The 25,429-nt window shown below is 41.5% G+C and overlaps 1 protein-coding gene across 1 annotated transcript in view; it reads right to left on the bottom strand.

Moving 5' to 3' along the window:
- arid3c (AT rich interactive domain 3C (BRIGHT-like)) overlaps positions 1-25,429 on the bottom strand; it is an 86,591-nt gene that overhangs the window by 22,967 nt on the left and 38,195 nt on the right. The window lies entirely within an intron of this gene.

Raw genomic sequence — 25,429 nt, 5'->3', positions numbered from 1 at the left:
TTAAATAAATATTTTAAGAATTACAAAAATAGACTGAATTGCCATGTCTATGGTAAAAGAACATTGAAAACCTGTAACTGTTAATAACCATACAATTATTTTTTTTAAAGAAATTTCATTTGTTTGCACATAATTTTTTTTTAAAATACATTAGCAAAATAATCATTTATCATAATTTCACAAATATTTCATCTCTAATAAATCAAACTGTTAAATTCAAGTTTAATATTGTAAATAGATTTCTTAAGTTAGATACAATTTGTGAATAGAGAAAATAGTTTTAACAGGTGTAAATATCCTTCATTAAACATTACAAAGACAAGAAATACACACAATTTAATGGGAAATTGAAGCTATGAACTGTATTTTAATTATGGAAAATGACGGTATTTTATTTTCTGTTATTTTACCGTTTTTTTTTTTTGGTGCCCCAGCTGCCAGAATATTACTATTTTTTACAGTGTAAGTAGGTGAACAGTTGAGGATGATGGTCGACGCAGACGAGGAAAATGAGTTCCTCGGAGACAATGTCAGAAACACAAAGACTCAGAACAATATCAGGAAAAGGCTTTTTGGACAGGAATAGCTTTTCCACATCTGGGCGCCTCAGAGAGGTATGTCTTTGTCAGCTCGGACCAAATGCCCATTGCGTCAGCTTTTCATATTCAACCACTTCAAGAAGCTGTGCACCAACATACAGAATGCTCAAGTCCTGTCATGTTGGCTCTGAGTTGTCCACAGCTGTGTCTCATTTTGAAATAGTATTGAGTGGCCGACAGGTGCAGCCTGAGTTAATGGAATCAAAGAGGGACAGTGTTTATGTAGTAGTCTGGTATCTATTATTAATCCCTCTGTCGTACATTTATACAACATTTATATATAGTTATTCTCAGGCTTTTAACAAACTACAATAGTTATCTTCCTATATTGTGATTTTGCTGATAAACTTTTGTCTTTTGTTGTTTTTATGTTCTTTCTGTGTTTTGTTTATTGTACAGCACTTTGGTCAACTGTTGTTTTTAAATATGCTTTATGAATAAATAAGGATCTGGAATTTGGATTTGGATTTGGAATCCCTCTGCTGTAGTTTAAGGGATGCTGCTGTTTTGTGTTGTTTAAAAAGAAAATTGGGGACAAGGAACATAATTGTGAATGGAAAGTGATAAAGTTCTGTAACATCTGTCCTGTCATAATATAAAAAAAGAAAGTGGAAGGTGCTTTTAATATTTTTTACACCTCGTTTTATGAAACTGAAATCAAGGTAACACCACAACAGTTTTAAAGATGCCCAGCTGAAATAACGGATCACAGACTATTGTGATGGAGATTTCAATCTGTGATGAGTCTGTTCATTGAACATGAAAATTGTGCTGCAAAGGCAGAATTCACACATTCTATATCATGTCACATTTACACCCACATTGCACCGTGCTGCCCGAGCAGCAAAAACACAACCTCGACAAAAATGACACACTGCCACTGTATGCACCTCTGCTGGCCTTTCACTGGCACCCAACTTCACTTACTCTTTGTATCGTATTGTATTCTACAGTACGACAGTTTCAACTTTTTCTCTGTTTGTCTCATGCACATGGTCATTATCTGGCTATTTTTTCAGAAAAACAATAAAAGGTAAATGTTATCTATCTAATAGAACAGTGGTCTTCAACGTGTTTAGGCCAAGGACCCCTTAACTGAAAGATAGACGGAGAAGGGGCCCCCTACCACATTGCAAAAATTGTATTAAATTGTATAAAAATTAACTGGGACTACAATAAAGTGTTGTGCGGCATAAAACCTTTGTACAAACTTCTTCTTTTTTTTTGCATAGAATACTAAGGTATTAAAATAATAATTGCTGGCATGATTTTATGAATCATGTTTTAATGTTAAACATACGTACATGTGATACAGTGAATCCTTAGAATGAACTGTGGATGGCTATCTGAGTGACTACTTTACCTACAGTGGGGGAAATAAGTATTTGACCCCTTGCTGATTTTGCAGGTTTGCCCACTTACAAAGAATGCAAAAATCTACAATTGTAATCATATGTACATTCTAACAGGGAAAGACAGAATCCCAAAGAAAATTCCAGAAAATCACATCATATGAATTTATTAAAATTGATAACCATCTGATGAGGAAAAACAAGTATTTGACCCCCTGGACAAACAGCAAGTATTCTGGCTCCTACAAGCCAGTTAGTCTTTCTTTAATACACAGCCCCAATCCGAACCAATTATCTACATCAAATACACCTGCCTCACCTCGTTACCTGTATAAAAGACACCTGTCAACACCCAAACAACCAGCATCCAACATCACCACCATGGGCAAGACCAAAGAGCTTTCTACGGACATCAGGGACAAGATTGTTGATCTGCACAAGGCTGGGATGGGCTACAAGAGAATCGGAAAGCAACTTGGAGAGAAAAAATCAACTGTCGGTGCAGTTATCAGGAAATGTAAGAAGCACCACACCACCGCCAACCTCCCTCGATCTGGGCCTCCACACAAGATCTTGCCTCGTGGGGTGTCCCTGATCATGCGAACGGTGAGGAATCATCCCAAAACCACAAGGGGGGAACTGATGAATCAACTGAAGGCAGCTGGGACCACAGTTACAAAAGAAACGGTTGGTAACACACTACGCCGTCATGGATTGAAATCCTGCAGCGCACGCAAGGTCCCCCTGCTCAAGAAGAAACATGTACAGGCCCGCATGAAGTTCGCCATTCACCACCTGGACGACTCAGAAGAGGCCTGGAAGAAGGTGATGTGGTCAGATGAGACCAAAATAGAACTTTTTGGCCTCAACTCAACTCGTCGTGTTTGGAGGGCAAAGAACACAGAGTACAACCCAAAGAACACCATCCCCACCGTCAAGCATGGTGGTGGCAACATCATGCTTTGGGGGTGCTTTTCAGCCAAGGGGACGGGACAACTCCATCGTATTGAGGGGAGGATGGGACGGGGCCATGTATCGTGGAATTCTGGACCGACATCTCCTTCCCTCAGTGAGAGAGCTGAAGATGGGTCGAGGATGGGTGTTTCAGCACGACAACGACCCTAAGCACACCGCCAAAGCAACAAAAGAGTGACTGAAGAAGAAGCACATCAAGGTTCTGGAGTGGCCTAGCCAGTCTCCAGACCTGAATCCGATTGAAAATCTTTGGAGGGAACTTAAAATTCGAGTTGCCAGGCGACAACCTCGGAACCTGAATGATTTGGAGGCTGTCTGCAGGGAGGTGGGCCAACATCCCTGCCGAAATGTGCACAAACCTTGTCACCAACTATAAAAACCGTTTGACATCTGTGCTGGCCAATAATGGCTTTTCTACAAAATATTAACATGCTGTTTGTCCAGGGGGTCAAATACTTGTTTTTCCTCATCAGATGGTTATCAATTTTAATAAATTCATATGATGTGATTTTCTGGAATTTTCTTTGGGATTCTGTCTTTCCCTGTTAGAATGTACATATGATTAAAATTGTAGATTTTTGCATTCTTTGTAAGTGGGCAAACCTGCAAAATCAGCAAGGGGTCAAATACTTATTTCCCCCATCTTCAGTGTGTTTTCTTCACAAATTCGGAGTAGTTTGGACAGCGGAGGATATTGTATATTAATAAATAGTAAATAAACTACTAAAAAAGTACTGCCATAACATCATCCGTGTCTATCCTTCACAATAAAAAAAAAATGACTTCACAATGAAAAAGAAATGACTCCACAACAGCCACAGCTGTCACGGGACCTCAGATACATGTACAGCCTGCATGTAGGCTGCTTATATTTGAATATATATATATATATATATATATATATATATATATATAACCCCTGTTCCCGACTATTCTCGCCTGCCGTTTTGTACTTCTGCTGAGCTACAACCTACCCATACTCATTCCCATAACCTCCACGACGGAACACCATCTCCATTATTCGTTTTCTAATAAAGAGCAGAATTATTGATCTCACCCTGTGTTCTGCTTTTGTGTCCTACCCCGTCCAGAGTGTGACATCAGTTGCACTGTGTTGAGCTCTTCTGGCCATATTTTCTTTATTTGAAAAAACAAGGTCAATATAAAGACTGAGAATACAACCCTATAATATCTCAGCAGGATATCTCCTTGTGTCTGTCAGCCTGGGGCCCTGTGTATATTTTAGTAGCACTAGTTTCCTTATTGGCATACCCATTATGCTCCTCATCCTTCCCTATTCACTGGGGCAGCAGTGGTGTCAAACAGGCTTTTAAATGGGCCTCTCCATCCAGATACAGCTGATGGAAATATGTTAGTGGCAATGTTCACTTTCAGTAAGGCCCAGAGCCACGTTAACAGGTCCACTTAATCAATACTGGAAGACAGAGGCATGACCTTTGGAATCAGTGGGGCCCTGTGGACGAGGCCCCAGAGATAATAACTGATCATTTAGAAGTGTATTAGCTGTCACCAGTATTAAAGGAGCAGAGCAGGTCAGCACTCAGGAAGAAACTGTAGGGGTGTGTGTGTGTGTGTTTGTGTTGGGGGGTGTGAGTGCACTGTGAGTGCTGCGCTGCAGGCAGTCCGTGGTGGAGGGAATATTGAAAGGTAAAGGAACAGCAAGCCATTGCAAAAATGTTAAGTGCACAAATGCACAGCGGATGACAATGCCGCGGGATCAATTGTGAGGCCCATGGAGTGCAAAGGCATATATGCAGAGACAATGATGAGCATTTGCTCATAGAGGCAATAACACACATGTTAACATGCACATGCACGTGCACAAGCACACACACACACACACCAACCAGCACACACAAGTACACAGTAAAATTAATATAAAATATTGAAGAATAATTGAATCCCTTAACTCTCCAAAGATGTTGTCAGTTGGCTTCAATACATATGACTATAAAAGGTTGTTATTAACTATGAAATCATTACCAAAGAGGAAATTAAGTTTAACGTCCTGAGATTTTTTTTACTATAATTTAAAAACATACTATTACAGAAAGTATTAGGATATAAAGCTAAGTATCCCACGGATTGTTATTAACTAGTGCAGTGCCCGTTCAAAACGCTTGGCCTGTGCTATTGCTGCTTGCAGCTTTCTCCAGAACCATTCTACTCCAAAAGTACTTACTACTTGCCTCCCTGTGTACTTCTACTTCAGAGGAAAACATTGTACTACTACACTGTTCCTTTACCCGCCAGGTAAACATGTAACAGAACACAGAGACATGCTCCTGGTACATGTATTCACTCTCTGCACAGAAGGACTGATTTCATTTTATAAATGGTTTATAAATGGTCAATAGACTACCTGCACAGACTGAACGTGTATGAAATGAAACATTTAATCTACTCGTGTTAAAATCATTCAAATACACAGTTCCTTAACTTGTCCAGTGGAGGAATGTAACTAAGTACATTTATTCCAGTACTGTACTTCTGTCCAAATGTTGAGGTACTTGTACTTTACTTGAGTCTTTTCTTTTCTTTTCATTCCACTTTCTACTTCTACTCTGCTACATTTCAGAGAGAAATATTGTACTTTTTACTCCACTACATTCATCTGTTATAGCTTTAGTTACTAGTTACTTTAGTTACTCCACTACATTCATCTGTTACAGCTTTAGTTACTAGTTACTTTACACATTCAGATTCCTGCACACAGAACCCATGTAGTTTATAAATCTGATGTTTGATTCTAAAGTAAACTAGCCGACAATATAACGGCTACAAGTCCAGCTGAGATGATGAGACCATTAAACACACAGCTGGTTGGATCCTTTACACACACTACAATGGTTTAATACTTTAACTACATTCTCCTGATGATACTTACACACTTTTACTAAAGGAATATTTTCACTGCAGGACTTTAACTTGTAACAGAGTACTTTTAAAGTGTGGTATTACTACTTTTACTTTTAAATACTTCTTCCACCATTGCACTTCTCAAGGTTTCCTGCAGCCGGCTCCGAAGCAAAGAGAAAAGTAGGCGGGCAGCATTCCTGTCTGTTTGAACACTGCTTTGTTTTTGTTTTCCCGCTCTGTGTGAAGTAAATGAGCAGACAGACAGGCTGAGGCAGGCTGAAGGACTGAGCAGACAGACAGGCTGAGGCAGGCTGAAGGACACTGGGTTCAGCTGAACCTGCAGGCTCCCTCTCCGCCTGTCAGTCAGCGGGGTCAGCTCAGGGAAGCCTGCTGCCATTGAACTTGGAAATGCCTCCTGGCCTTTCTCCTTTCACCAGAACCCTATCTCTAACTCATGGTCTGTTCTGTGAAACTGGTGTGGTTGCTGCAGTTATTTTAAGGTGTCTTTCTCATATGTTTGCATTGAATTTTCAATATTACAATTATTAACAAGCACCGCCCACCCCCCTTTCCCAGCCCACAACAAAATCCCTCTCCCAACAACGGCCGTATTACAAGAACCAAAAAAACAAAACAAAAAGCAAACTATATGACAGTATCACATGCAAAGAACAATGGCACCTCCAGCAAAGCTATGATATGCACAAATACAAAAATAAATTGCTCTGCCACCCCCCTTGCCTTAGTCCTTTGCTCTTCTGTGTTTCACAACTTATTTAATTTTAGGTATGCTGTCCCACATATTCCCTCTGTAGAAGCTCCCCTATGTCTCCTTTTTTTATATATTGGTCCAATGGTTTCCATATTTTCTCATACACCCCCAGTTAGTTTTTTAATATATACTGTATGTTCATCTCTCCTTGGATATGTTTGCTTTTTTAAATGATTGGACAGATAGTCTAGCTATCTGTCTGGATTTACCCTGCAGAGATCTGAGGAGCAGTTAACCATAGTCCTCACAAATCCACCGAATTTAAAATTCCAACACAAAGAAAGCGGAAGGAAATGGAAAATTTTCCTGCAACACCAGAGCGATCCCAAAAGTGGACTGCAAAGGATATAGACTACAACAACAGCAACATTAGGAGCTTTTCAGAAGACACTATCTCATGATTTTGATTGATGAAAGTCAGAATTTAGTGACATTAAATTATTAAGTGAAACTGTATTAACGGCAGAAAACACACCGGAGCATCTTCTCTGTCAGAAATACAACAGAAGAAGAAGAAGAACTGGTATCTCTTTTCAGAGCAGCCAAACAGTGAGATGATTCACTGTGTCACATTGTTTCAGTGAAGAAATGTTGTTGCTGTCGCCGATACGAAGTCCTATCAGATGATGTGCTCCTAGGTTTCATTTCAATTCTACAGTGTGTTACATATTAAGCAGGGGTCTTTCTCCAGAAAATGGTGAAATATTACATTTTGTTTTGCACCAATTAATGGTGAAAATGTCTTTAGATGAAGTAATAAACACAGGAGACAATTCAAAATATAAAAACATGATGTAATATAATGGAGTAAGGCTCTCAGATATTCTGTATTGCTTTCAAATATTTAAGTTATCTCTGATGCGCCAACACACATGTAGGCATGACTTACTCTTCTCCTTTTTGTGTCATTTGCTTGGGGAAGAAAGCTCTTTAAATGTGCACGTGACCCCTGTTCTCAGGTGAGTCATAAGCTGCTTACACATATAGCCGACGGCTGACCGTTGACAGAAAAGCCAGTCGAAATGATCAGTCTCCCCGTGTTGGTCCAAAAAGTGCCACAGAACACACCAACAAGACGAGACGAACAAGATGTAATACATCTCTATAACAGCAGGCAGCGCTAATCTGTATTGTTGCCCAAGAAATGAAAACCAGCTGATTGGACGCGTCACATGGGTTTGTTTTCTCCGGAAATTCAAAGCCAGACTATAATGGCGGCCGTTCAGAATAGGATCTCATATTGTACTAAAATAGTTCACTGAAACATGTTTCTGAGAACATTTTAAGCGAGAAATAGGCCGTGCAGTTGCTGAATCTTTCTTCATTTCAGATCAACAAAGATTTTTATCAGATTTTGAGAGACTCTAGTCACCTCATTCCGCTCGCCATTTCCGGATGAGTCCCGACTGCCCTGTCTCCGACTGAACATGTCAGGTCGGCCAAAATGAACGGCGACAGCCCCTCAGACTGATGACGGCGCGGGACACACCGAACAGACTCGAGTCACTGACCTCGCCAGACTGTCCAACGGCCGATAATCTCCTTGGTGTGTCAGCACCTTTAAAGGTCCCATGACATGGTTCTCTTTGGATGCTTTTATATAGGCCTTAGTGGTCCCCTAATACTGTATCTGAAGTCTCTTTTATATAGACCTTAGTGGTCCCCTAATACTGTATCTGAAGTCTCTTTTATATAGACCTTAGTGGTCCCCTAATACTGTATCTGAAGTCTCTTTTATATAGGCCTTAGTGGTCCCCTAATACTGTATCTGAAGTCTCTTTTATATAGACCTTAGTGGTCCCCTAATACTGTATCTGAAGTCTCTTTTATATAGACCTTAGTGGTCCCCTAATACTGTATCTGAAGTCTCTTTTATATAGACCTTAGTGGTCCCCTAATACTGTATCTGAAGTCTCTTTTATATAGACCTTAGTGGTCCCCTAATACTGTATCTGAAGTCTCTTTTATATAGACCTTAGTGGTCCCCTAATACTGTATCTGAAGTCTCTTTTATATAGACCTTAGTGGTCCCCTAATACTGTATCTGAAGTCTCTTTTATATAGACCTTAGTGGTCCCCTAATACTGTATCTGAAGTCTCTTTTATATAGGCCTTAGTGGTCCCCTAATACTGTATCTGAAGTCTCTTTCCCAAAATTCAGCCTTGGTGCAGAATTACAGCCACTAGAGCCAGTCCCACAACGAGCTTTCCTTAGGATGTGCCATTTCTGAGAGAGGGGGGGGGCAAGGTGGAGAGTGGGGGTGTGGCCTTGACCAACTGTCACTTTGCTCGTTTGAAAGCCATGATGTCTCTCTCTCTCTCATGGGTGGGCCAAATTCTCTGGGTGGGCAAAGCAGAGAAAGGGGAGGTAACCTTGCTCCTTATGACCTCACTTTCATTTTCTCAAAGGCAGAGCTGGATAAGTAATAAATGCACACGGTACATTATGGCCAAGCATGCGGCCCTAAAATAGAATCTGAATAACGCGCCACTGACTTTAGACTAGCGCCACTGACTTTAGACTAGCGCCACTGACTTTAGACTAGCGCCACTGACTTTAGACTAGCACCGCTGACTTTAGACTAGCGCCACTGACTTTAGACTAGCACCGCTGACTTTAGACTAGCACCACTGACTTTAGACTAGCACCACTGACTTTAGACTAGCGCCACTGACTTTAGACTAGCACCACTGACTTTAGACTAGCACCGCTGACTTTATACTAGTACCACTGACTTTAGACTAGCACCACTGACTTTAGACCAGGTTTTTCCTGGTCAGTGGCGGAATTGTTTTCTGAAACTGTAAAATAGCACCAGGGAATGTTTGCGCTGGAACATGCCTCCTCTTTTCGCTGAACCGCCCCCGGGAGCACAAACACATTCCCTAATTTACCGACGTGTGCCTGTGGAGGGAAAAGTCTGCTGTGTGTCGGGTGCAAAACAGGAATGATACATATGTCGGTGTACAAAGGCAATTGCGCTGAGTGCAAGATAGGGCCCTAAGTCTGCTAATGTTCAAAATGTTCTGCACATTCAAAATATATCTCTGGGATTGTGAGAATAAAGTCTTAATATTTTGAGAAAAGTCGTAATACTATGAAAATTGAATAAGGATAAAGTCACAATTTAGTAAAAACAACAACTACGTGGGCTATAGTCTGCTGTTCGTTACGTTATTCAGACCGTCTGACAAACACAGAACCGGCGTTGGGATGCTCTGCATGTGACTTTTTGTCCACATTAATGTTTTCAAAGAAGGTAAAGCACCTTAGACACGAGCGCCTGGATTGTCTTGTACTCTCTGCACTCCAGCATCGTACTGCTGCATGGAAGGAGGCAGGAACACAGCAAACAAACAGCAATAGAAACTATTTCTCATCCAGTGATGCACAACAGTGAATTATTTTAGCGAAAATATTGCTAGGGACAATTCAGGGACATTTGCTGGATTTTGGCAGGAACATGTCCCTACCGTTCCTACCACATCCTGCGCCCTTGTTTCACATCCAGGCACGCATCATATCCAGTGAAGACTCCACCAGTAAGCAGGAGAACTGGTGAGGTAATCACAGAAGGGAAACACATTGAATGTATATCACTGACTATATAACTCATATTTCTGACATACTAAGCCATAACATTGACATGACATAATCTCAATTCTGATTTACTATGTAAAAATGACAAGACATGAAATCAGATTTATTATCATACAGTGTGTTTGACTTTGACCTAAGTCAGGTCAGGACTACCATCTCAGAAAAACCTAATGAGATGAGAATGTTGATTTTATCATTTCTAATCCCAGTTGGCTTCTGTAAATGTCAAAATATGTTGTGTTGAGTGTGTGCACGTGTGTGTGTGTGTGTGTGTGTGTGTGTGTGTGTGTAAGAGATCATGCTGGCAACCTTCCAGTTGGCTAAGTGCCACCACTAACACACTCTGCTAGTGCTTTTGCGTCTCTCTCTCTGTCTCTCTCACACACACACACACACACAGTCAAGGTATGGCAGTTCATTAAGGACAAAAACTGAATGAGTATACTGTAAATATTAAATGAAATGTATCTGCCACCCAAGAATTGAGAGCTTGGCTCAGAGGTTGATGTGGAAGTGCCGGAGAAAGTGAGGACTAAATCGTGAGTGGAACTGCTGTAAATGTGGTGACCATCCATTAAGTACTCACCATTTAAGCTTTTTAAAAATATTGAAAATAAAGACACTTCCGATAAAGCATAAATCATCCAATATCAATGTCATTTCTAGGATACTGGGCTTCCTTTATTGGAAGTATTTTCAAACAATATGTTTAGGATTTATAATGATTTCCTAATGGTTTCAATGATGAGGACTTATTGGAACCTTTGAATAGAAAGCTGAGCAGTAAAGGACACAGGCTAACAAAAGATCTGTCTCAGATAGGATTATTTCAAATGCTACAGTGTCCGCTGCAGAATCTCAACAGCTCAAACAGCTGTGTGAAACAGTGAGAGCAGATTTCAATCTGAAGATTGTGAGCTCCACACTGATTTCATAAACTCTGTGTTGTCTCAAGAGTGGACTTTAAGCTTGGTTACAGCTCTTATTTATGTTGTACAAGTTTGGTACATCTTGTTGATTTCACAGGATTCCAGGTTAATCGTGCCAAGTCAGACAATACTACCTTCGCCTCTTGCTGTACAGGCTAGGACACAAAGATCCCAGTAAATTGGATATGATATAAATGACAAAGCAGCAGGTTTAGCACAATGAGACAAACTGGCCTAAAGGATTCCCATGATCTTTCTACCTTATTGCCTGTCATCAATCACTGAGAGAAAGAGGTATCAGAAGGATAATCCTGAGGCCTGTTCTCCTCCAAGGAAATCCATGTTAGATATAAAAGAGCCTCCAACATTGAGGACTCCTTAATATGACATGTCCTGGTGCTAACTGATACAGTGTGCACTACCGTCTTTGTCTCAGCACCTCGCACTCTCAGCCAGATGGTTTGAAGACAATATTTCAAATAGAGTATACCATAAACCAATCAAACACAACAAATCACCATTGTGTGTATTTCCAACAGGTCCTCCGAATGAAATAGCAAAAACGACTCTTATTAGCATTTTCTATTGATCTTCTTTTGGTGTTCATAGTAAGACAAGTGCAGGGTTAAGGTCGGCTGTCCACCTTCTTATCTGATGTTGTGGCTGCTCCCAGGGCTGTAGTATTTGAGCCTGGCTTTGGACTTGAGTCCAGACTCGAGACGTTTTTCTGTTGCCTCAGACATCTCTTGGACTGGTTGGTATTTGGACTCGGACTTGTCTCGCACTCGGCCATTGGACTCGTCAAATATTCTAGTTGGTCTCGACTGAGTCCAGCACTATATGCTTTTTTTCTAAAGTAACTTCCTCCTTCAAAACAAAACTATACCTCAATGTATCATCATCAGGATATCAGGTATCAATAATTTTCATTTTGGTCACAGACACAATGTCAGCGAGCACTTTGTACTATGAATTCTTCTCTTGACTGTCTGTCATTTGGACTAAGTCTTGACTTGGACTTGGACCTCTTTGGACTCTGTCTTGACCAAGTCTCGATTAGTCCTGGTCTTGTACTTGTCTTGACAAAGGTGGATTTGACTACAGCCCTGGCTGCTCCTCTCAAGTTTAACCCACACAGTGAACTGTGTTTTAGTGAACAGGTGAGTGAATCCCGCCTCTGAATGATCATTAGCTCTGCCTTGGAGATCACGGAGATCACAGGTAGCTGCAATAATGCCAAGTGAGCATTATTAGTGAGGAAGGACAGAGAGTGAGTTTGGGAATCAGCACTGTCTTTACTAAGGAGAGTCAGTCTGTTGTATTCCTGCAGAGCAGAGAGGCATGGGCCACATTACATTCTATATATTTGTGTTATTATTTGTATTGTTATTGTTGGCACTTGTACCTATACACGTTCATAGCAACAAAAATATCAAAGGGGGATACAGGATACAGGCTGTGTATTTGTGTTAATACATTACAGTATCTGTGTCACATGACAGTGATGTAACCAAAAGATGTATCTGGAATTCATTCATTCAAAACTTAAATTTGTTTATAAAAGTAATAGATTGATGATCTTTTTAAATTTGACTGAAAGAGACAATTATGTTGTTAATTCCAATTATTTCTGAGACAATTAATTGAACAGCAAACATCTGGAATTGGTACAGCAGTGTCTGTGTGTAGATGTGTGTGTGTGTGTGTGTGTGTGTGTGTGTGTGTGTGTGTGTGTGTGTGTGTGTGTGTGTGTGTGTGTGTGTGTGAGAGGAACACCTGCAGTAGCAAAGCTGGAGGTAAAAGAGCCAATGTGTCCACCAGCGCCTCGGTGCTGGAACACAATGACCACAGCCGTTAGAAGCAGCTTCGCCATGTCTCAGAGCACACTGCTCTCCTTCATCTGGGCCACTTCAAAGGCCACCGTGGCCTGCAGCCAAAACGACGGATACAAGGAGCAGTAAATCACTGCAGACACCACATCACCACACTGTCCCTCCCATCCTTTTATCATCAGAGTCTTGTCCTTCTGATCTATTCTGCTGCTGTAATATTAATAAGCAACAGTGCATCTGCTTTCTGGGGAAAATACATTCTTCAGATGGGACCACACTCATGCTGGCCACAATAATGGTGTGTTCTTCCACCTTGTGTTGAGTAGTACAAAAAGCACAACTAAATCACAATAGGGACTGGTAGCTTAGTGGCCTTGAGGTGAAACTTGGATTACCAGGGTTTTGTATTACATAAGGGGCCCTGAGTCTATTTTAAAGTACTTTATTATTCAGTTTATACTGTGCTGACATGGTGCATTTCCCAAAATAAATGTATTATTGAGTTCCAAATGAATGACTAATTACTTCCTCACAAAAAGCACAGACAGTGGGTGAGCAGCCGGGTCAACAGCAATGCATTGTTTCCATTTCTGCCTAAAGGTGTCTGTAACAATAACAGACCTTCATATTTGGAGCATTCACAAATGTTTGTCAGTCATTGTTTTACAATCAGTTTGTCTAACAGTAACATATAAAACAGTAAAGCAACAGTAAACACTTGCATTCTCATGAACAGGTTCGTATGATATTGTATGAAAACTTCTATACAACAGCTGGTATAATGTAGTTCACAGTGTTCAGCAGCTAACTCATAGTATCTCAGTGCCTCTCACCAGATAACTTCACTGTGATGGTTTATCTCCACGGCCAAATTATCCAACAAGGTGGCGCTGGGACAAAAGGAAGATGAAAGCCCCAGTTGTCCTCCTATACTGCAACACTCTAACCCTAATGACTAATGAATTAGTGTACAAAAGCACAATGGCCTACAACACACACAGCATCTTATTTAAGATCTGCCTAGAGCACTGTTGACTGTAAGATAGAAGAAACATATGTTTAGTACAAAATCACTGGTTACTTAAAAAATATATGACAAGGGGGATTTTCAGTGCTGTATTTCACTCACAATCCTTACAGTTTGAATCATACTGAAAATAAAAATCAGAAAGCCCAAAGATAAAAGAAAAAAGTAAAAACAACACAAAAGTTTCTTTGCACAAAGAGGTAAAGGCCATTCTTCAAATGTATAAATCAACACCAGTTTGTTGGATATTTCCTGTAGTAAAAAATAAATAAAACAAAACAAAACAGAGATATTTCTTTTTGCTACATAGTTACTTTGCCGAATATTGTAAACTGAAGGAACATCCTAAAATGTACTATTCTGCAGGACATTGGTTTTGTCATAAACTGTCTCAAGACAAGAGTGATGCCATATAGTGTCTGAATCAAAAATGACACATTCTGCATCTATCAGCAAACACGTGAAATCATCCATATAGACACGCAATGTATTATCAACTAAGTCACATGTGTGTGTGTCTGTGTGTGTGTGTGTGTGTGTGTGTGCGCGCCCACTATCCAAGACCACACCCATTTTTGGACAATAAAACAAGGAATAAAAATCAGGACTGAAAAGGTTAGTCACAATAAGATACGCTCCTGTAAAGTCTGTCTATTGGTCCATGAGATTATCACATGAGAGAAAACAGCTGTGCAGAAACACAGCCAACGCCCAGCCCACACACACACACACAGAGACACACACACACACACACACACACACACACACACAGTACACTAGTGCTCAACTGATGACCTCACCAAAACCATATCCAGAGAATTTACAGACACAACTACAGTACAGGCCAAAAGTTTGGACACACCTTCTCATTCAATGCGTTTCCTTTTTATTTTCATGACTATTTACATTGTAGATTCTCACTGAAGGCATCAAAACTATGAATGAACACATATGGAATTATGTACTTAACAAAAAAATGTGAAATAACTGAACACATGTCTTATATTTTAGATTCTTCAAAGTAGCCACCCTTTGCTTTTTTTGATAACTCTGCAAACCCTTGGTGTTCTCTCAGGCCTATAGTCCTCACGGACACAAGTATTTTTATAACCAGAGTTTTTTCTCCTCCGTTTTAAAAAAAAAACCCGTCCACACATGCTCGGTTTAAAATAAATCTCCGTCCACATGAAAACGCAAAAACACGCTGTCAAGCGCTGTCAAGAGCATGCCACACCAGCAGGCGGCGATATAACCCAAATCGTAAAGTCACCTTGGCCAATCAGAAGCCTAGAAAAAAGTTACATCCTACTCATCCGCCATTGCAAAGAATCGTCAACAAACATCAACAAAGCAGTTAGCGGCGCACAATATGACGTCAAACACAGCGGATAACGGCGCACACTCTGACGTCGCAAGGCAAAAAACCCGGTTATACTGTCCACACGACAACACTGTAACCGGCGGTTCTGAAAATGCTCACCCTGGCCAGAGTTTTCAAAAATGTTCGGTTACAGTGCCCTGAAACTGCGTTTTCGTGTGGACGGAAGGCCGAACCGCGTAAAAAAAGTCACGGTTATAAAAATACCCGTGTTCGTGTGGACATGGCCTCAATGAGCTTCATGAGGTAGTCACCTGAAATGATTTTCACTTCACAGGTGTGCCTTGTCAGGGTTAATTAGTGGAAGTTTTTCCCTTATTAATAAAAAAAGCAAAGGGTGGCTACTTTGAGGAATCTAAAATATAAGACATGTTTTCAGTTATTTCACACTTTTTTGTTAAGTACATAAATACATGTGTTCATTCATAGTTTTGATGCCTTCAGTGAGAATCTACAATGTAAATAGTCATGAAAATAAAAAGGAAACGCATTGAATGAGAAGGTGTGTCCAAACTTTTGGCCTGTACTGTATATGCCAATATATTCATTCGGATTAATACAAATATCTGTTGAGTCAGTCTCCATCTTCAAGAAAAGTCTGAAGTAAAAATTGCTTATACTGTAACATTGATTGTTGAATATTCTGTGTTATATTTGTACTTGGATCAATTGTATTCTGTGGTAGTTGTCTGATGTTGAGTCTATTGTGAATTTAGTTTTTAGTGTCTGTGTATTCTCTATTGTATGATTATTATTATCGGGCCCCCTCCGAAAAGCTTTTACTAGCTTATTTCCCCACATGAAAACCACCATGCCCTGCATTGTCATCAAAAATAGATTTTTATGGCCAAACAGGTGTGCAACATAGATTAACATCCCTCACCACCACCTCAGCCCCTTCCTGTCCCATTTTACAGCTCAGTGACCCATTACTGAGCCTGTTTGTCTCCCTGCCTCCACTCAAATCTACTACAAATTAGTAAGAAATCTTAGTGCCTAGTTAAACACTAATTTCCATCTTAATGCCTGGGTCAGTGGCTCGATCTTGTGCAGCTCACGGCCACTGATTAAATGCTGTGTTTGGGTGGAATGACAACTATGCACCTGCTTTTATGTACAATGTGTGAACAAAATCCTGAATGAAAATGCCAGAATTTCCAAAAACACCTGAATAACGCTAAGGCGTGTCTACTCTTTGCAGAGGTGGAGATATTTCGGAACGGATTAGAGAAAATGTGATAAAGGCTGATGGATTCAACTTACTGGAAGAACAAAAACGTCCATACGAAATGACAGCTGCAGATGAGACTATCACTTGATGTGTAGGGACTTTATCAGGAAGGAAAACTACTGACAGGCTTTTATTGTGAAACATCTGTACAGGAAGTATTTGATTTCACTGACGGTCACTTAACATCCGTCAAAGAAACAGCAAGGTGAAGCAACTGGAAATAATTAGTGAAAGAAAGTGAGAGCAGCAGAGTGGAAAGTGTGACACAGCTCTGTTGTACTGATGTAACTAATGCTGTGGAAATGTACATTACACTGAATTTATCAACACAAGAAAACATGGATGATTTATTAACAGCAAACAGCATCAATAGCTAATTAGAATGGGAGCATCTGCCCTAAATATAACAAAATATTACTTAAAAAATCTAAATTAAGTGACATCTCTAATACGGGCCCGTTCCAATAAAGGTCTGTTTCACTCTGCAATAATAAACACTCTGCAACAACCATAAATAAAGGAAGCACACTTATTTGTATATTCTTTTGCTGAATTTTTGGAAATTTGCGTAATTGTTTTTACTGCATTTAGATGCAAACAAACACTGTAAACCATGACTGAAAAGTACAAAGATTGAGGTTTTTGGGATAAAGAAGATCACAATGAGAGCCAGAAATGTCAAAGAAATGTCCCCCCCCCACAAACAGTGGTGGTGAGAGCCAGAGTGTAACTGCAGGCTCAGCATGACCAGTCAATGAGCAGCAGGCAGTGTGTCCAACACAATACAGCAGCGGGCGGCTGGAAGCTGCTCCATGTTACACGATCTGCTGACACACTGAGGTCATGCTTAATTCACTGATCAGTGGCTCATCCCTCTCCGCTCTGCAGCAAACTGCCCTCTACACAATCCCCAATCAGGCTGATTTTATTCTAATTATTAACTTGTTTTATTGTTAATCCGTTTGGATTTGTGGTGCCTGTATGATTATGTAAAACACTTTCTATAATTTCCATTTTGCATAAAAGTTGTTGCAAAAATAAAGGTTGACTTTTACTATGGAATAAGTACATACACTTGATATGCAGCTCATCCTACCTGTATACCAGGGGTGTCAAACATACGGCCAGTGGGCCAGAACTGGCCAAAGGGTCCAATCAGGCCCACTGGATGACTTTGCAAAGTGTGAAATTTATTAATAATAATAATAATAATAATAAATTTAATTTATATAGTGCTTTTCATAGACTCAAAGTCGCTTTACATGGGAGGTAGATTACAAAAACAGAACAAAACAAACAAAACAAAACAAGATTCAGGCACAGATGGAAAGGGAGGGGGGCGTGGGGCTACGGATAGGCAGAGATGAAGAGATGGGTCTTGAGGTGGGACTGGAAGATGGTGAGGGACTTGGGGGAGGGAGTTCCAGAGCCTGGGAGCTGCCCTGGAGAAGGCTCTGTCCCCAAAACTGCGCAGGTTGGATTTTTGGATGGAGAGGAGACCAGCTGAGGCGGATCTGAGGGACCGTGAGGGTTGGTACGGGGAGAGGAGGTCAGTGAGGTATGAGGGGGCCAGATGGTGGAGGGCTTTGTAGGTGAGGACCAGGATTTTGTAGGTGATCCGGTGGGAGATAGGAAACCAGTGGAGTTGTTTTAGGACTGGAGTGATGTGGTGCCAGGATTTGGAGCGCGTGATGAGTCAGGCGGCTGCGTTTTGGACCAGTTGGAGTCGGTTGATGTTGGTAGAGCTGATGCTGAAAAGAAGTGAGTTGCAGTAGTCCAGTCGGGAGGAGATGAAGGCGTGAATGAGTCTTTCAGCAGCGGGGGAGGGGGGGGTGTGAGAGAGGGTCTGATTTGGGCGATGGAGGAGAAAGAAGGAGGTTTTAATGACTTGACGGATGTGAGGCTCAAGGGAGAGGGTAGAATCAAAGATAACGCCAAGGTTGCGGGCCTGGGGAGATGCGGAGACAATGGTGCCGTCGATGGTGAGAGTGGGTTATTGGTTTTGCTGAGTGTGGATTTGGAGCCTATGAGGAGGAATTCTGTTTTATCGCTTTTGAGTTTGAGGAAGTTGTGTTGCATCTAGGTTTTAATAGCTGACAGACAGAAGTTGATGTGGGAGAGGGGAAGATTGTGGGGGGATTTGGTGCTGAGGTAGATCTGGGTGTCATCAGCATAGCAGTGGAAGTCCAGGTTGAAGTGGCAGAGTATCTGACCATGAGGGAGGAGGTAGATGATGAAGAGGAGGGGGCCGAGTACGGAGCCTTGGGGAACACCTTGAGTGACTGTGGCTGTGGCAGAGGTGTGGTTATGGAGAGAGATGAAGTGGGATCTGTTGGATAGGTAGGAGTGGAGCCAGTTGAGTGCAGTACCTTCGATACCGAGGTCTTTGAGTCTGGTAAGCAGGATGTTATGGCTCACGGTATCGAAGGCTGCACTCAGGTCGAGGAGGATGAGGATGTTGAGGGAACCGGTGCCAGCAGAGGTGAGGAGGTCGTTGAGGACTTTGAGGAGAGCGGTTTCTGTGCTGTGGAGGGGGCGAAAACCAGATTGGAGGGGTTCGAATTGGTTACTGGCATGAAGATGGGTTTGTAGTTGTGCGGCGACTATACATTCCAGGGTTTTAGACAGAAAGGGGAGGTTGGATATTGGGCGGTAGTTGTTGAGGGAGGAGGGATCCAGACCAGGTTTTTTAAGGATTGGGGTGACAGCGGCAGTTTTGAAGGCAGAGGGGACATTTCCAAGGGACAGTGAGGAGTTGAAGAGGTTAGTGAGGTAGGGGCATAGGACGGGGAGGCAGGACTTCAGGAGTGGAGTAGGGAAGGGATCAAGGGAGCAGGTAGTGGGTTTGGAAGAGCTGATGAGTTTGGAGATTTCAAGAGGGGTGACCGGGTCAAACTGGGAGAGGAGGCAGTGAGGAGGAGGGGTTGGGAGGTCAGGAGAGATGGGGAGAGGAGGGTCCATGGTGGGTGCTGGAGTAGATCCTGGGAGGTCAGATACAGGGGATAGAGATTGGTAGATGATGCTGATTTTGTCAGCGAAAAAGTGGAGGAATGAGTTGCAGAGATCTGGAGTAGAGGTAGGGAGGGTGTTGGTCCGAGGCTTGATGAGGTTGTTCATTGTGGTGAAGAGGGTTCTGAGGTTTTGGCAGGGGTCGGTGAGGATGGTGGAAAGGTAAGCAGACTTAGCAACAATGTAGGCATCTTTGTAGGCAGTGATCCGGAAGTTCTGATTGAAAATAACGGCGAGGCCACCTCCACGGCAGGAGGGGCGGGGTTTGCAGATGTAGTTGTAGCCAGGGGGGGGGATGCTTGGTTGAGGGAGAAGAAGTCATTGGGTTGTTGCCAGGTTTCAGTGAGCAGAAGGAAGTCCAGAGTGTTGTCGAGGATTAGTTCATGGAGGGCAGGGGCTTTACTGTTGAGCGATCGGGTGTTGAGGAGGGCAAAGTTGGCATGGTGAGAGGGTGGTGGGATGGGGGCAGGCTGGAGAGGTCTGAGGTTGTCCCAGTTAGCAGTGCGTGTGGTCAGTGGGGTGTGGGGGTATTGCATTTGAGGGGGGACAGTGAGCGGATTTGCAAATGATTGGAGAGTACGATTAAGTGTATGTGAAGTGTGGAAAGCACTGAAGTCCAGTCCAGGTTTTCTGTGCAGCCTGATGGTGCGTTCAGCCCTATGTGATCCAGTGGGTGAAGCATTCTGATGACGTGGGACAGGTGCGACAGAGCGTGCAGGTGACCAGATGGATGGAATGGATTGTCCGTGGTGGAAGAAAACAAACTTGCGGCGAGAGCTTCTGTGGATGTAACGGGGTCGACGTAAAAGTCCGAGCTGTCTGATGACTGGGATGCAGGATGGAATGGAGTAGTTGATGAGTTCGACCAGTTGCAGAGTTGAATATTTGAACATGATGCCGAGCAGAGGGACTGAGAGCTCCGTGATAGCGGTTAGCCGTGGGCTAGGAGCACAGAGGTGGGTGAATGATGTGAGTGCCAGAATGATCCACGGCATGACAGGAGGAGATGAAAGTCTAGTCTCTGTCACGGCACGCATCTGGTGGAGGTTGCCTGTGAGAAGGAGGTCAGCAATCAGGTTAGCCGCTGTAGCAGCTAGGATTAGCCGCCACGTGTTTGGTGAACGGGGGCAGCCAGCTAGCGGCTAACCGACGAGGCGAGAGTCCGGTCGAGGAGCCCAGGCGGCTTCGGGAACCAGCTGAGAGGCTGTCCAGAGGTACAGAGGCTGTCCAGAGGTAGGGGTACAGCGAACACAAATAAACAGGAACACAAGAGAGTAGCAGACGGAGAAGTGGCGAATAAGCAGCACCAGCGTCCTCTCACGTCGACTGACTGTCACATAACAGTGATGACATCAGCAGGGAAACATTACTTGCAGAGAAGTAATTTATTCCAATTCCAAATTTATCACTTTAATCTCAGAGAATATCCAAGTTCTTTTACCACTTTAATCTAGAAATTCAGAGTATTTTCTCGTCATATTACCTCTTTCTCCCAGGTCCGTAACATTATTATTTTTTCCTACATTGGGCCTTAGAATGCTGTCATAGCAGAAGCAACTTGCATTTGCCGACATCAAGCTGACAACAAACTCTGTGGCAGATACAGTTTCTGGAGAGGTTTACTGGTCTGGCCCACTGGAGATCAGACTAGGGGGATGTGGCCCATCAACTCAAATGAGTTTGACACCCCTGCTGTATACAAAAGAAAACTAAAAGAAAAAATTGTGCTCAGTGGATAACTAGCCTCCTGACCGCAAAGCTTCTTTGGCTTTTATTATCTAAATCTCCTACCTTTTTTGTTCTTTTATAGTACTTTTTATTTTCACCAAGCCTGTAATTATTTTTGTTATTCTATTTTCGCAATGTTGAGTTTGAGTTGTAGTTATTTAATGTCCTATTATTTTTTTGTATTGTAAATTAAGTTTGAGTGACCCATGGTGGTGGAGACACCATGGGTTTCTGAGCTCTCCAGCACACACTCTTTCTATTTCTATGTGAAAGATATATGTTGTCATTTACGTATTGTTTTCTATGAATGTGTGCAAACCAATGAAACCAAAAAAAATTTAATAAAAATCTGACTTGGCTTTATTCATTATCACATCTTGGTTCGTTGTTTAGGGTTTTAGTCCACAGATAATACTGTCATTTCTATTTTTTAGATTTTCGCTCAATGATGTCTGATTTATCTTGGTTGATGCTCTGTTCTTTTACATGTCTGTGCAGTTATTCCCTAAATAGAACTTCTGTTAATTCCAGACAAATGCATCACTCTCCGTGTGTTAGAGCAATGTTTCTTAACCATTTTGTCAGTCAGGGCACCCTTTAAAAATATGCAAAATCTCAGGTCACCCCAGTCTAAAATGTATTCAAAAACAAACACTCTGACAGCCAACACACACACACACACACACACACACACACACACACACACACACACACAGTGGTTGGCATGTGTGCTCATACTGCACTTTGTCAGTAGTGCATCCAGTGAACAGCGGCGTTTTCCGGGCTGCTGCAGCCAGCCGAGCAGGCTACTTAGGGCTCCGCATGGGCGTACATTTCATCCAATAGTTGGGGGGGGAGGGACAATAAACATGAAATTTCTCAAGAGCAATTGTTGAAGGGGACACAGATAATACATACAAAATTGTACAGATATGTATAGTTGTGGAACTCCAGTAAGTAGGCTGGCAAACAATTTAATTTACTTTAAACATCAGATGAAGTGGTTCTTTTCTCTAATAGAGATGATGCTGCACTGAGAACTGAACCTCCAGCTGGCTAATTTTCCAGTGGAGCACGTTAGGTGGAATTAGCAAGCTAGCTAACTCAACAAGATATTAAACAAGCTAAGAAAACAAGCTAGGTCATTTTATAATCGCTAACAGATAAACTATGGACAAATCTTTTGTCATGAATAATTTAATAATGACACAGCATCATGTGTATTAGAGAAAAGAATCACTTCATCTGATGTTTAAAGTGAATGAAATAGCCTTGTCTACTTACTGAAGTTCTACAACTAATGATACTGAAGGGATTCTAACTTTGTTCTATCCCACCCAGCGCTGTCTCTCTTAAAGGTGCTGTAGGTAGGATTGTGAAGATCCAGGACTTGAACATCAGCAACTTCTCAGTCCCTCCCCCCTTCTGCTGAAGCCCAAAACGGTCTCCTAAGCCCCTCCCCCCACAAGGGAGAATGAATCCGTGTGCATGAGCAGTGATTGACACACAGTTAGACACCCCCCCTGGCCCTGATTGGTGCATCTGAACAGGGAGCGGTGGATTTTTGCAAATCGCACTACAGGCTGTAGGTGGTGCCAGAGAAGCTAGATTTATTTTAAATATGACAGAAAGTTAGTTTTATAAGTCTTACGTACTGCACCTTTAAACAGCGCTGCTCCCACCAAACGGACTTGTGTGTGTAGGTGTGTAGCAGGTAGTGGATCAAACCACTTTCAAGCAAGGAAGGGGGGGCTCAAGATGTTTTCTATTGTTTTTACAACTAACTAACAACTAAATATTTTTTTATGATTTTTTAGGGGGGGCCAACCCTCAGATGGGGTAGGTCTACCACCATGCGATTTACGCCTATGGCGCTCTGCTAACTATATTTGATCGTGCATCTCTTCTAGACCTTCGAAATGTTATCGGACCGAATGGATCAAATTCTGACAGTGAAATGAGACATTTGGCGGGGGAGTGACGGTCAAAAAATTTTATCCACTAATTTACAGACTTCTCTTTCTCCATGTAAGTCTATGGGGAAAAGTATTTTTGAGTTGTAATTCCACTGTTTGACCGCCTTGGTAAAATGGCTTTCAAAGCCCGGCGCACTTCCTGGAGGCCTGCGTGTCGCGCTATAGTGGCGATTCTCTTTAAAGAATCAGTGGTCAGCAGGGTTTTAACTCCACACATCCTGGACTATATAGCTGTCCATTGCTCAAACTATATATCCTGAACCGTTTGCACATTCCTCAACATCTTTGCACATCCTCCACTAAACCATACAGCCTTCTTTTCTTTTCTCAAACAGTTATATTGTACATATTTGTTAACTCACACATATATGTACATATCTGTTTATTTATGTTATAATTTATTTTACATTTATTGTTTATTTCCCTCTAATATGTTTATGTATTCACCATCTGCCAAGGCAAATTCCTGATTCTGATTCATTTTAGTGTCAGCAGAGCTCGCTTTGACTGCACTAGTTCCAAAATGTCACACTGTCCTCAAACTAACTGTACTGCAGGGTGGATGACATAACATTGCCAAGGTTACAACATTTACAAGAATGAATCATTTACTCCTTAATGTTTACTAGAACACCTTTTGTCTTCTGTGAGCCATCTCATGTTACTGCTGGCACTGCAGACGTACACAGGCGCTGGTCTCATGTCTCAAACTATTTCCAGAGTTACAACAGAGCCTATCACAGCTCTCCAAAATAGACCTGCTGAGGAAGTTGGAATGCTACCCAGAGCAGAGGTGTTAATCAATGTCAGACAAACAGCTGTTAAGACATCTGATATTAAAATGCTTCTTCACGCTATGTCAGGCGGCTGCTTAATGTTCTCTTTATAGACCTGTTTTTCTTTTTTGGGCTCCATTAATTTATTCATCGGCAGAGGTAAGGGCTATTAAAAAAAAGTTAAAAAGTTAAAGCTAAACATGAAGCGTGTGATACTGTAGGTCATTCAAACCTTAGCTGATGTTAATCCTAACTTATTAGGATTCAAAGAGCAGCACCAGTCACAAAGTCCATCTGACGAAACACTGGCGAGGTGATATCGGCTTCAACATATATCTCAGGTAATAAAAAGAGCTGTTATTTAAAGCCTTTTTATAAGCCAAATAAAAAAAAAAAAAAAGCATATTTAGGTGACCAGAAAAGTGCTAAAAGTCAGACAATAGTCTGAGAATAACTATATTACTGTTACTGCACAACTAATTATCCTCTGATTAGCTAGAAATCCCAATATTTCTGTCCTGAACATGTTATCTACATATAGACTGGTCAGTTAGCTCTGTGTGAAAATGTTCTGAATAATCTCCCTCCATCTGCAGATCTGCATGTGTGCATATTATCTCCACGTTTGGTGAAATTAATCTAACAGGAAGATGCGGATTTGTAGGCGTCAATCACTTCATTATAAACTGTAGTTTTCAATGTGAATGTGACTCTCTGTACCTTACAGTGAGTGCCTTTTATACGCTCACATTTTCATAAAATGTCCAAGTGTTTCAGCAGGCCGTTGTAAATATACTATATTATGTGCTTTTGTGCACACACTCCATGTTATGCAGTGCTAAAGATGAGGAGGACAGTATGTTTTCTTTAACCCTGCATCACTGGGGACAGCCTGTCCACAATACAGTAGTCCTCTCTCTGTATCTTCAACCAGTACTTGTGTGTATGTCATCTTTTTGCAACCTGTTTTCCCAAAGTTATTGCAATAATCACTATGTTTAGAGCAGAATAATGACTAATGATTCAAACACATCTATACAGAAAAGTAAGTAAATACTATGGGAGTCACGCAAACAAAATAATTAAGGTTTGTACAATATTTAAAATATTACATAATGAAACTAATACACTCAAGAGTGAAATATTGTATGTATATATATATGCCTTACATGTTACGTATTAGTATTATTATTTAGAATAATGCCATATTTTGTTGTTACTGAACATGTGCTCAGTGCATGAATCTTTGTGATATAAAATCAGATCATACATACAAACGCTTAAGTTAAAAGCTGGCATTCTTATACAGATGAGAGGAACAGAATCTGCTGCTGCCATGGAGGCCTGTTTGTGCCGTGTTACTG

The sequence above is a fragment of the Perca flavescens genome, chromosome 5 (assembly GCF_004354835.1).
Source record: "Perca flavescens isolate YP-PL-M2 chromosome 5, PFLA_1.0, whole genome shotgun sequence".
NCBI lineage: Eukaryota > Metazoa > Chordata > Actinopteri > Perciformes > Percidae > Perca > Perca flavescens.
This window is presented reverse-complemented; position numbering and strand designations above follow the sequence as displayed.